We start from the raw sequence: 13,400 nt of genomic DNA, 5'->3' as shown, positions 1-13,400 counted from the left end.
TTGACGCCTTTTCCGAAATATTGATGTTGACATTTGGTACTTTCTCAATAATTTGTCGCCTTTTCCAAAATATTGATGTTGACATTAGGTACTTTCTCAATAATTTGTCGCCTTTCCCAAAATATAGTTGCAAAAAAACTAGACTCCTTTTCAGAAATATTGACGTTGACATTTGCTAATTTCCCTATAATTTAACACCTTTTCTAAAACATAGTTGCAATAGCTCTACGCCTTTTATTTCAAATTTTTTTACAAAAAAATCAAATTTACCAACGATTGTTAATTGACCAATAGTTTGTCGCCTTTTCCAAAATATTGTTGAAATAAATTGGCGCCTTTTCCAAAATATAGTTGTACTCCCATTCACATTTGACAAATATCCCAAGGATTTGACACATTTTACAAAATAATGTTGAGTGAATTAAAAAAAAATCCCCGAATAATTTGACGGCTTTTTCCAAAATTTACCGTTATCAATTATCGAATTCCCAAAAAATTCAACGATTTTCCCAAAACATTTCAGTTTTTCTCGCATTTATATTTCCGTCCTTTTATCAGAAATAAAAGGTTTCCGTAAGCTTAAAAAAATCCATAGCTATAAAACTCCGGCGCGAGTCCGGCAATTTTTCACAGACCTCCTCGGCTTATTTTTAAAGATTGAGTGCAGAATGCGTTAAGCGGATAGCGACTTCAATGGCGGTAAGTGCATGGATTTTAAAATTTTCAAAAAATTTTTTGACCAACTTGCGGCGGCCAAATAATTTTTTAACTATTTTTTTCGGACTCCTCATGGTCCAATTAACTAGAAACCATTGTTAGTTGGGTGGGTCACGTAAAGTGCAATCCTACCCATTTCTTTCTTGATTATCTGAAAATTTTGATATACAAAAATTATCAATAAAATAAAGCTCACCGAAACCCTGAGCGACAAAATCATTGTCATCCTCCACTGTCTCATGTTAAGAACGCGAACTTGACTGTAACCCGCTGTAACACAATTCATAGCAGCAAAAGCAGACAGCTTTCTGACAATGAGGCAATACGCATGGCCAACTTAGATAACCTTCTTTCGGCGGTACAAGGCCTGCTAGCTTTATCCGACCCCCATGTTAAAAAACGACTAGCAAAAGCGCCTCTAGGTCCGACTTTCGCCGTTAAGTGCCCTACCAACCCAGTTTTCCTCGTAATGCTTTTTCAATGGGAAAAAAATCGGAAGTGGACTCGGTTTTGGAGCATTTTTAATATATTTACTGATTTTTTTCGTCGCTGAATTTTAAATGAAACGTCAAGTAAGTTCTAATTTATATTTTGAGACCTGTTTCATAATTTTCCTTCCGTTATTTGGTGAATAATGAACATTCAAAGTTGGAGTGGTTTTTGAGGCGGAGAAATGCGCCGTTTAGAGTTAAGCACAGGGGCTGGCCGGAGCTGTTGGGGTGAAGGGGGGGGGGTCAAACTGTTGGTTAGCATATTGCTTACCCGCCCACCGCGACGGTGGCGCCATTCCTTATGGCCAAAGAGCTGGGTGTTTTCCCCATGAACTAAGGGCGGACTTCACCATAGAGATACAAGAGGAACAGTTGAATTTTCAGCTTTGATTCGGGTTCAATGGAAGCGCCCCTTCGCGTGTGTGATAGGGTGAGTTGCTTGTAGCGCCATCTAAATGCGGCGAGGTAAACTAGAATATTACTAACCCCATGTTAACACTCGAAGTTAAGCAGCTTCGAGCGCGGTCAATACTTGGGAAGGAGACAACGCGGGTTCGAATCCCGCCGGGGACGTTTTATATTTAATTAATTTTTATTAATTTCCGTATTAATTAATGGAAGGAAAAGTGTTTGTAAAATAAAGGGATGTTTATTAACAGAGAATTAAAATATTTGCAAGATGAAACATTACAGTATTTATTTTTTGTTCAAATTGAATAGCTCCTTCGCTCACCGATAGGGGCGCCACGTATTAAAAACCCTATCACACACGCGAAGGGGTGGGATGGAAATTTTCATAACAGAATGTCGCGAAACCCCCCTCGCAATAGTTTTTCTAGGTTCTTAATAGTGTTCTAATGTCTATGGACTTCACCCCAACAGCGCCGGTTAGCCCCTTTAAGCCTTGGTCTGAAGGAAGTTTAAAATTTAATGGCACCGTTGGACCAAGGCTTAGGTTTCCCGAGAAATTTAATTTCTCCGCCTTAAAAACAAGTCCAACTTTGAATGTTCATTATTCGTCAAATAACGGAAGGAAAATTATGAAATAGGTCTCAAAATATAAATTAGAACTTGCTTGACTTTTCATTTAAAATTCAGCCACGAAAAAATCGGTAAATATATAAAATGTTCCAAAACCGAGTCCACTTCCGAATTTTTTTCCCATAGAAAATGCCTTACGATTTACGAGGAAAACTGGGTTGGCGAAAGTCAGAACTAGGGGCGCCTTTGCTAGTCGTTTTTAACATGGGGCTCGGATAAAGCTGGCAGGCCTTCTACCACTGGTAATCTAAGTTGGCCATGCAATGCGTGAAATAAACAGTCTAGCTTCCTAGGGACACAGTTAACTCGATCACGCTTTTGGTTGCACGTGCTATAGAAGCAGACTTGGAAATAAGGTTTTTTTTCTGAATATAATTTCATACTAAAATTATTTTGGCCTTTCTATATTCCTAGGCTTTGAGTATAAAAAATATTTAAACGTAACTCTGAGGATTATCTAGAATCATATCTACTGATATTTCAAATTCTGAAGAGTCATAGTTTTCAGTCTGGTTTTCCTTGTAGCAGTGGAACTGCAACAGAGTCTCTGCTAACTTTCGGGAGTCTCGGGCGCTCGCGCTTGGCTTTTCCGCTAGATGCCGTGAGTGACGTATCAAGGAAAAAAACCCGCCAAAAATCTTTTCGCAAATTTGCTTTTGCCCCCCAATTTTCAAGCTTTCGAAGTGTTTTCTGTATTTTCCCTCATATTTAGATATTTATCAAGCATATTTTTGGAATCAGAAGAGTTCAAACTCTCAAAAAAGTAAGGTTTGCTTTAGATTTGAGATCATTTTTAAAACCACGTCGCTATTCCTTTAACTGTTTTGGAGCATTTTTAAGACAAACAAGATGGTCTAGCCCATAATTAAACCACATCGTTTACGTACTCTCACTATCCCTACTACAATAAATTATAAATATATCTCTAGTGAAATATCTTCTAATATACCGGTCAGGGGGAATAATTTTTCAATGGCTGCTTGACAAAGTGAATCGCATATCACCAACGCCGGTTACTAATTTAATTACTAATACTGCTACTACTACTACTACTACCACTAGTCTTCGGGTAAAACTTTTAGTCCCATCGATACATTGTATTATTGGACCAGGTTAATCAAATTATAGGATTATACATGACTCATAAATGACATGATTTAGAGTGTAGGTAATTTTATTTTATTGAGAACTTAAGATTCTTTAAATGAACGTATACCTCGCACCTAGATCTAAACAAATGCTGAACGGATCGCACAGATGTACGTTTTGATTTACTTGAAAAAGTGGCTATGTAGGTAAAAAGAGACCAAATGACCAAATCAAGCTATTTAAAAAGGTCAGGTAGGAAGAGAGGTTTTCAGAGAAAACAAATTTTCAAAACAATATTTCACAATTAAACATATTTTAAAGCTCTGTGCAATAATTCAGTTCAAACTGTGGGCTTGTATATTTAAATGTCTGAGGCAAAATTATGTTGTGTTATTTTGGAGTGCAGCTCAGAATGCAAATTGTTATCATTTCATATAAAAACCTTAAAAAATCGTATAAATTCAATTAAGTGAAAATTGTAAATAAAAATCCTAAGCGATTTTTTGATCTGACCAAATGAGACATCACTAATTCTGCGTTTAAAACGTCATACAGCTGGGATTAAAAATAATTACTTAAGGCTCTTTCAGACGATCCAACTTTTTGACTCAGCTTGATGGGTCAACTAGAGGTGAATCAACTTGTTGGATCGTGTGAATAGACGCTGGATGAGTTGAGTCACCAATAGAGTTGTCTAGGAAAAATTGGATCTGTGACTAGGAAAAATTGGATCTGTGATTTTCCTCCTCTTTGGCCCATGCATGCCTCGGTTTTTTAAATTTATTTTCGCTTTCTCGAATAAAAAGTGCCGCGCAGCGACTTGGCGCTCTTCGATACAGAGGATTCAAAATGTTTTCGCGCCGTCTAAGAGCCAATAAGGGTGAGGGAAACTACAGCTATGAGGTTGAGGAGGGGACTCTACGACTTACGGGACTCTTCGGCAGCGGAGTTCTCGACTGTTTTTGATGTGGAGGAAACATTTTGCAAAGGTTAGTAATTTTAACTAGTTTATTTTTAAGACGGGGATTTAAAAAGTTTAAATGAATGTAGACTAAAAGGGAAGAGTGTGATATTTTTCATTGCGATAATACCGCTTTGTTACAAAAAATTACATTGTTCCTATTTTGTTAAAGAAGTTCCTTGTTATGAAAAAAGAATTAAAAGATGTTAATTCAGGTGAATCATAAGATATTATAATTTTTGTAATGATATATGTTAATTTCTGGGGTAAAAGATTTTTTTATCATCATTTAGTCGTATTTCCTTTTAATTTTAAAAATTATGCTAGTAAAATCGGATATTTTAGATATCTTCAGAAGGGGATAATAGAAGAAGGATGACACTCTGTATCCTCTTAATACTTTAGTTATGTAACGTCATTCTTCCCAGGCTCCCCCTTTTAGTTTGCTTTCCCGCTTATCAAACTACAAATGGGCATCGCACCGCAAGGTGAATTCTATAATTGTTTGGCACTAAATCCCCAGCAATCATCCCACAAATCTCGTTTTGACGTGGGACAAAAATGCACGAGCGCGTCTTGTCAAATATTTAAACGCTAATAGGGTAATGATGAGGGAACTATTTATCGCGTATGTGTTTCGTTTTAGTAACCTTGCTCTAAATGTTTCGATGTTGGGAAGAGTGACGTTACACTTGCCCCGCTTTGTGGTACACTTCTCTCGAAGAGAAGTATTATAGACTTCTGATATCTTGCATTTTGGCGCCAACTATAAATTCATTCAAATATTTATACAACAGAAAGCGCCATCTAGCTCCTGGGAGAGGCGGCCGATAAAAGGTCCGGTCCCCTACTCTCGAGGCACCATGCATGGGTCTTTATTAATTGAGTCGGCATTGAATAATCCCATTAAAATACAAGTGGTAAAAGGCATTTTACCTGCTGCAGCTGCAGCTAGCCCTAGCAGTTAAATTCAGTTCTACAGCCACACCATAGTAACTCGATCTTGCGCTCGCTGATACAAGCTGATAATTCAATTATAATCTGCAGGATTCGAATTAAAAAGAAACCCATGAGTTTTATTGGGTTTTACCAACCATAAAAACTCACCAAAAATCCCACTCAATAAAACTCATCACTAAGATCTTCAATTTTGATGAATTTGAATGATAGAATAATTCCATTTCAAAGATATTTGAAGTAGGAGAGTATCTTTAACACCAGCGCATTTTTAATAAGCAAAAGACTCACCACCCTACCTCCTAATTCCAAACTAGAAGCTATAAGCACCGTTACTAGAGATACAGCAATCTAAAGATGGCAATACCACGAAAAACTGCTCAACCATTTATGGAGCTGGAAGACTGTGGCGTGTTTAAATCGTTTTGTAGATTTAGTGAAATTAACCATGCACGTTATTAACAAATTAAATTAGTGTTTATGAAGTTAGTAAGAACAATAACGCGGCTGTCTCGTCAATCATTAATTAAAGTATTACATAATATTAATACTATATTATCACGCCCAACCTAGTTTTTCATAATCATGTAACTACACTACACTGTTAAAAATAAAGGTATTTTGAAGGTACTATAAAATACCTCCGCGACCTTTTTAGTACCCATGAACGTATTTTATTAGGTGTCTCACAGTGCGGGTATTAAATGATTTCGAAAAAGGTATTTTGGAAATATAAGGTATATAATGAAACCTTTTAGAGTTTCTGCGCTTCTGCTGGTATGTTATCGTACCCTGGAAGTAGAAAAGGACTTAATAGACTCCTTTAGAGGGAGTTTTTAGTTCCGGCGTGCTGATTATAATTAACACTACTAAAGTAAAATACATGATATAATACTTCAAGCCCAAATTCTCTAACACTAACTGTTTACTTCACCAGTAGCACTAGTAATGACAGCGTAGAAGAAATCTCTGTAGGAATATTATTAATAACCATAAAGAATAGGTTCGGTAGGGTAGAATAGGGTAGTGGTTTTCTACCCGAGATTTCAATTTCAATCTCAAGTTTCCTAGCTAGTGGTTTTACTTAAATATATAATTACATATAATTAACATTAATTATTTTCTTTGACAGCTATGTACACTAGCATACGTTACATCATTTAAAGGCAATACAATTATGATATAAGGCTTACATAGTTAATATAAAGGTTTGAATCCGAGCTTACGCCTTCAGTCGCCATTCAGAAAATATCCATGTATATGTGACCCTGAATTACCTTTACACTATAACAGTATCACACCTTCCTTAACAAGGGGAAGCTAAATATAGTATCGGGAAATGTAGAGTGGTTTATCCCTTGCTTACTATGCGAACTCTCACGACCCCGCAAGCCTATGGCGCAGACACTTAAAGGCGAGATGGAAGGCAAGATTTTACCCTCATCCCGTAAGCCCACAACACAGACACTAAAAGTTGAGATGGAAGGAAAATATTACTCTCGCGTCTTTCAGTCTCATTTGCATCGAAGTGGTGTATTGCTTACCATGTCTGAAAATGATTCAAGCCCGCGGTAATAAAGGAAAGTTTACCAGTTTCAAATGTGGCGCAAATATTTTTGATGGCGCGAAAGTATAATATAGACCTGTTTGTGGGTTTTATTTGACACCTTATTCGGTAGCACAAAATACCTTTAGAAGTATATTATCGAACCTTTTTGAGTGTTAACAGGTACCCTTTTCGGTAATAAGGAGTACCTTTCACAATTTGAAAGTTTTATTCCGACCTTTGTTGAGGTTTAAATGATACCCATTACGGGATTACAAAATACCTTGTAGTCCTCAAAAGTACCTTCTTCAAGAGGTATTTCATAGTACCCTTACACAACGGTATTTTGTAGTACCTATATAGGTACGTCTGGGGATGCATTGAAAAATACCTTTAAAGGTACTAGACAGTACGGTTATTTTTTACAGTGTATGCCAAAGAGCAAAGGCCTTAATTGCGGTAATCCGCACTAAACGTCCGGGACTCGAGCGGCGTCGCTTGATCCGTTGGTTTTTTGCTCAAAAGAGTGATAAAATCGTGAACGTCCTGCGTCAGGGGGTCAAATTTTGAAGTGTCTCGATAGAGATTAACAGCATTCAGAGCTGCCGTAACCACGGCAGAGATTTCTGCGGCTGTAGCCATGGCAGGAAATTGGATCGGCGTTTGACGGCGACGGGTCGGCGGAGCGAGTTCCAGAAATTCGGGACCGAGCTGGCGTGTTCGTCGAGAACAACGGGGCTCGTTAGGGGCGGCGTAAGAATGATATTCGATAACCCAGGAGTTTAGCGACTCCCGGTGTAAATTTTCGTTCTCGGACGGGATATGTGGTGACCCGGGAGGAGAATACAATTCCGTAGCGGTTGATGTCGTAGAATCATCCGGTGAGAGAGAAACGAAATCGTGGCTCATCATGAGGCAGAGCGTGCGGAGAACAAGGCCAGCGCCTCCACCATTTTGTCACGTTAGAAAGAACAAGACTAAACGTTGTATGTGGATGGAAGAATTTGTTAACAAAATAAGTTTACAAAATGAGTTTGAATTTTGGCGCGCGCGAGACTAACGTCGATACGTTCCTCGGCGGAGAATTGGTCTCACGAAGCGGGGCCTTTCGGCTGTAAGATCCCCGTGAGCACACTAGGTAGTCTAGGTCAAGCTTTTCAGCTTTACGTCCTAGCTCGTACCGAACCTTAGTAGGCGGGACTTTTCAGTCTTAGGTTCGGAGAGAGACTGGCCGATTCCTACGGAGCTGGCGCCCTTTTATACCTGCGGTTAGAGCTCTGCATTATCTATCCATTATCCACGTTATTTTATCTTTATCCATACTCGAAAATTATCCACAGAACTTACATGTTAAATCGTATTATAATCCACAAGTTGGTTTATAAATAATCGGTTATCCACCAATTTGTGGATAATGGATAGATAATGCCGAGCTCTACCTGCGGTAGTTTGCGCGCGCTTTCTTTTAGGGTTTATGTTTGTTGTAAAGTTGTCTGTCTATTTAACTACTATGGTCTTGCGGGTTGTGTGACAATATTTTTTAAGTTTTTGGATTTGTGAAGTCGGGTTAGGTTAATTTGTTTTTGCTTTAGTCAAATTAAAAACATTGTGACCTAACCCGACTTGACTTACCCAGGTGGGCTTGGGTTGTTTTGGGTTTCGTCAAATCCTGTTAGCGTATGTTTTTAATTAATATTAGGCGTGTTCGCTTTAACCGTGGCACTTAAAAATAATCGAAATTTCCTACACTCCACTCTATTATGTCCATTGGGATTCGAACCAATGGGACAATAGCGGTTTTGTTTTTATATACGTAGCCAAAATTGAGCATCGTGTTAAAAGCCCTGCCGGAACGCTGGCCTTTTCAAACTGACCAAACTATATTGTTTTTCAGCATTTTCTTTGTTTCTGATTATACTAGACAAATCAGAGAATCATTTAAATTAAAAATTTGGAATGAGTTAAAACAGTTACAACTTTTGAAGCGTCGATCAATAGGCTATTACCCCGTTATCTGCAGCACTGCCATCTCCAATAGAGAAGGAAAGTCAGGGGTCAGACTTTTACGCAATAAAAGAAGGCTTATAAACTATTGTTGGACTTTGATTTGAAGAACTGTGTAATATAAGTGCTGGATTGGAGCTATTAGCTTAATAGTAGAGCTCGGCATTATCTATCCATTATCCACAAATTGGTGGATAACCGATTATTTATAAACAAAGTTGTGGATTATAATACGATTTAACATGTAAGTTCTGTGGATAATTTTCGAGTGGATAAAGATAAAATAACGTGGATAATGTATAGATAATGCAGAGCTCTACTGAGTAGTATAAAAATTTCTTCAAAACCCATGAGAGTATTTTCAGAACAATTTCAATGGTATGAACGAAGCGCATTTTTCCGAATAGTATAATCAATACAAGTAGATATTATAAATAAGCAAAATCGACATAATTTTACTGACCATAGGATTAAAACGGTCTAATTAACGAATTATGCAAGGATCTAAACTCTGATTTTCAAGAGAGTAGGAACCCTTTTTAATATGTCATAATCCTTTTTTTGTGTATTTTCAACGACACCACGACGATATTAATTGCTTGTAGTTTAAATTCTGAGGATACCAGCAAGCCGCGCATCCAAATGTTATTTTGCCGTAATATTGATATCCAGGAGGTTAATCTGGTTTTTAACTCTAAATTTCTGAGAATGTACGTTCACAATTATGCTAAACACGTAGCTATTAGTAATAGACAAGTGTCTTGCTTCAAAGTTCCAAAAGAATATAACATTACGTAACATTTTGCTTAAAGGAATAATAGCCCAGGACTTTTAGGGTTTGACCTAGAACATTTGAACATAAAGATGAAAATTGGTACATGTGTTGTTTTTGACCCAACAAAAAATATACTAAAAGTCCCCTGCTGTAGAGCGCGAGCTTTCGACGCCATCTTGGAAAATGTCCGCCGGGAATGCCAGCTAAAATTTATTCTACGTTCTTCTTCAAAAATTATGAAAATTGTTGCACATTATGATTGGGACCACACAAACATCATGGCAAACGTTTATAGCTCTGTGTTCAATAGTTTGGTCGCCATATTGGAAAATGGCCGCCGTGAATGCTAGGTACAGTATATATCACCATGTTGTTGTAAAATTATGAAAATTGATAAGTAATATAATGAGAGCTGTGTGAACCTCATAGTAAAATATTGAAGCCATTAATCAGATGGTTTGGCCGCCATGTTGGAAAATGGCCGCCATCAATGTCATTTAGATACAGAATTTGGTTGAAAAATTATGAAAATTGGTAATAATTATGTTGAAGACCGTCTAAACATCATACTTGAATATTGAAGGTGTGCAACTGATAGTTTAGGTGTCATCTTTGAAAATACTGCTGGAAATGCTAAATATATTTCAAATACATAAATCTTTTTGAAATTCCAATTTTGAATAGATGATCATTACTATCGTAATAAACAACAAAAAATGGCTACCTTGAAGTTGAAATTATGGACGCCGTCTTAAAAATGGCCACACGAAAATTATTGCCCTAAATTCTGAAAGAAAGGAAAGTTATTCAAAGCTGTTAGTCTCAACATGTTGATTAGAGAATATAATTTAATATGGGGTTTATACATTCTAGTGTTGTTTAAGATTAGATTTAAGACAAATCTCTAACAATTCGTTCATATTCATCGTCAGCCTCAAGATTTTTTCATAATAATTGCATGTCAGAGGCCTTAATTAGGCGCTACACCTAGCTGGAGGCCTTATCAGCGCCCCTCCCCATCATATTCCAAATTGAACCGGAGGAACCGCCGTCCAGGCACACAAGATTGGCCAGCGGACCCGACAAACGCCACTTGAGCAGGTGACAAAAGCTGGACACCGTCAGCGGCGAGCCCAGTCAGGAGGTTGTCGGTGACAGGGAAGGATTAAGGCAGCAGAAGACTCGAGGCGACGAGGGAGTTCTCTCCAAGCACATCAGTGCCATACGGCCCAAACAAATAATGTATCCGCGACCCCTAGAGGGTTGCCAAGAGCTGGGAATGAGCCATAGCAACACCTGGGCGGGGGCGAAACGGCCGAGAAAATCCTTCACGGAACGGGGCAAGGAACGGTCTGAACCAAGGGCGAACCAACTCCCAAACCATTACACCGAACTCGGGCCCCGTCACGACAAGTCTTTTGAGATAAAAAGGTTAGGAGAGCACTTCTTTCATTTACGTGCTGTAACTGGGTGTGGTTATGATAAGGCGTGGTTTAAAGTAATGACAGATAATCAACATCTTACAAATTCTTTGCGCTTTTTTAATGGCCATATTGCATCTAAGGAAGCCATAGCTGCTGCCGAAGAGAGATTTCTCGTCGCTTTTTTATGGTGATAATTGACAGAGATGTAGATATTACACGTGTAATGGAACCGTTGCCACACTTACTGTCAAGTCATCATTTGATCTCGCTAAGCTCATCCAACAACCGAAGCCGCAAAACTACATTCTTTCCGAGCGTATCTTCAAGTCCAGCAATAGCTAGGAAACGATTTGTTCCCGAACAGTGAGATTGGTTCGCGATCGCGAAAGTCGAAGATCCATTCACACCATTCTCTTTCCGGCATTAGATGAACTTATAACACTCCTTATTTGTACCTAAGCTTTTGCTTTTGTCTATGCAGAACATCTTGTATAAAGAATTGTGAATGTAGACGATCGGGATTGGATTTCTCGGCAATGTGTGGTCATTTTCAAGGTATTAGCCGTAATAAAAATTCTTCAGGATGACGAGAAATATGAACTAAATGTTAAAAATGTGTCTTAAATCTAATCCTTAACGACACTAGAATGTATATACCCCATATGAAACGGTTTTCCCTAACCAAAATCCGAGTATCATGGCTTTCCTTTTCTTTTTTCCAGATTTTAGGATAATAATATTTCAGGGACCATTTTTGAAGATGGGTCGATAATTTAGACTCGAAAATAGATATTTTTATGGCGTTTAATACGTTCATGAAAATCATTTACTCAGTAAAGAAATATCGAAGAAATTTATATATCGCCATATTTGCATTTCAAGCAGTCATTTTCCAAGATGAAGCCCAAACTATCAGTGGCACGTCTTCAATATTCAAGGATGATGTTCAAAAGGTCTTCAACATAATTATTACCAATTTGCATAATTTTTGAATCATATACTGTATCTAAATGACATTGATGGCGGCCATTTTCCAACATGGCGGCCAAACTATCTTAGAACAAATAGGTAGCTTAATGGACATTTTAACTTTTCCCTGCTTAGATTAAAGCTAATTAAACTGGATTCCCAATAAAAGATTAAACTTGATTACCTTTTAAAGATGATTAAACTAGATTATCTATTAAAGATAATTATAGCTTATTAAACTGGATAACCAATTAATTAACAAGTAAGGGTAAATAATCAAGATTACCAATTAAAGGCAATTAAACTAGATTTCTGACGAATGGTAATTTAGCCGGAATACTGACGACTGGTAATTTAGCCGGATTACCAACGACTTGTAATTAAGCTAGATTACCAACGACTGGTAAATAAGCTACATTACCAACGACTGGTAAATAAGCTAGATAACCGCCGACTGGTAACTAAGCTAGATTATCGACTGGTGATTATGCTAGATTACCGACGACTGGTAATTAAGCTAGATTAGAGACGACTGGTAATTATGCTAGATTAGAGACGACTGGTAATTAAGCTACATTAGAGACGACTGGTAATTAAGCTAGATTACCGACGACTGGTAATTAAGCTAGTTTACCGACGACTGGTAATTAAGCTAGATTAGAGACGACTGGTAATTATGCTAGATTAGAGACGACTGGTAATTATGCTACATTAGAGACGACTGGTAATTATGCTAAATTACCAACGACAGGTAATTATGCTAAATTACCGACGACTGGTAATTATGCTAGAATACCGACGACTGGTAATTATGCTAAATTACCGACGACTGGTAATTATGCTAAATTACCGACGACTGGTAATTATGCTAAATTACCGACGACTGGTAATTATACTAAATTACCGACGACTGGTAATTAAGCAAGATTACCGACGACTGGTAATTAAACTATATTACCGACGACTGGTAATTAAACTATATTACCGACGACTGGTAATTAAGTTAGATTACCGACGACTGGTAATTAAGCTAGATTACCGACGACTGGTAATTAAGCTAGATTACCGACGACTGGTAATTAAGCTAGATTACCGACGACTGGTAATTAAGCTAGATTACCGACGACTGGTAATTAAGCTAAATTATCGACGACTGGTAAATAAGCTAGATTACCGCCAAATGGTAATTAAGCTGGATTACCGACGGCAGGTAATTAAGCTAGATTTCCGACGGCTGATAATTAAGCCGGATTAACGACGGCTTTTAATTAAGCTTTTTAATTCTCTCCTGTGTTTTCTAAACAATTTTAATTAATATGAAGACTGAAGTAACAGATATTAATAAAAACTGTCATTGTAGACAAAGACCAGAAAGTGTGAAAGATAAGTTTAGAAAATTAACTGCCTGAAGAACAGATATTCAAAT

This window comes from Phalangium opilio, unplaced genomic scaffold (assembly GCF_054372755.1).
Source record: "Phalangium opilio isolate 3A_F unplaced genomic scaffold, DU_Popi_V2 ptg000013l_1, whole genome shotgun sequence".
Taxonomy (NCBI): Eukaryota; Metazoa; Arthropoda; class Arachnida; order Opiliones; family Phalangiidae; genus Phalangium; species Phalangium opilio.
Note: the sequence above shows the minus strand (reverse complement) of the source record.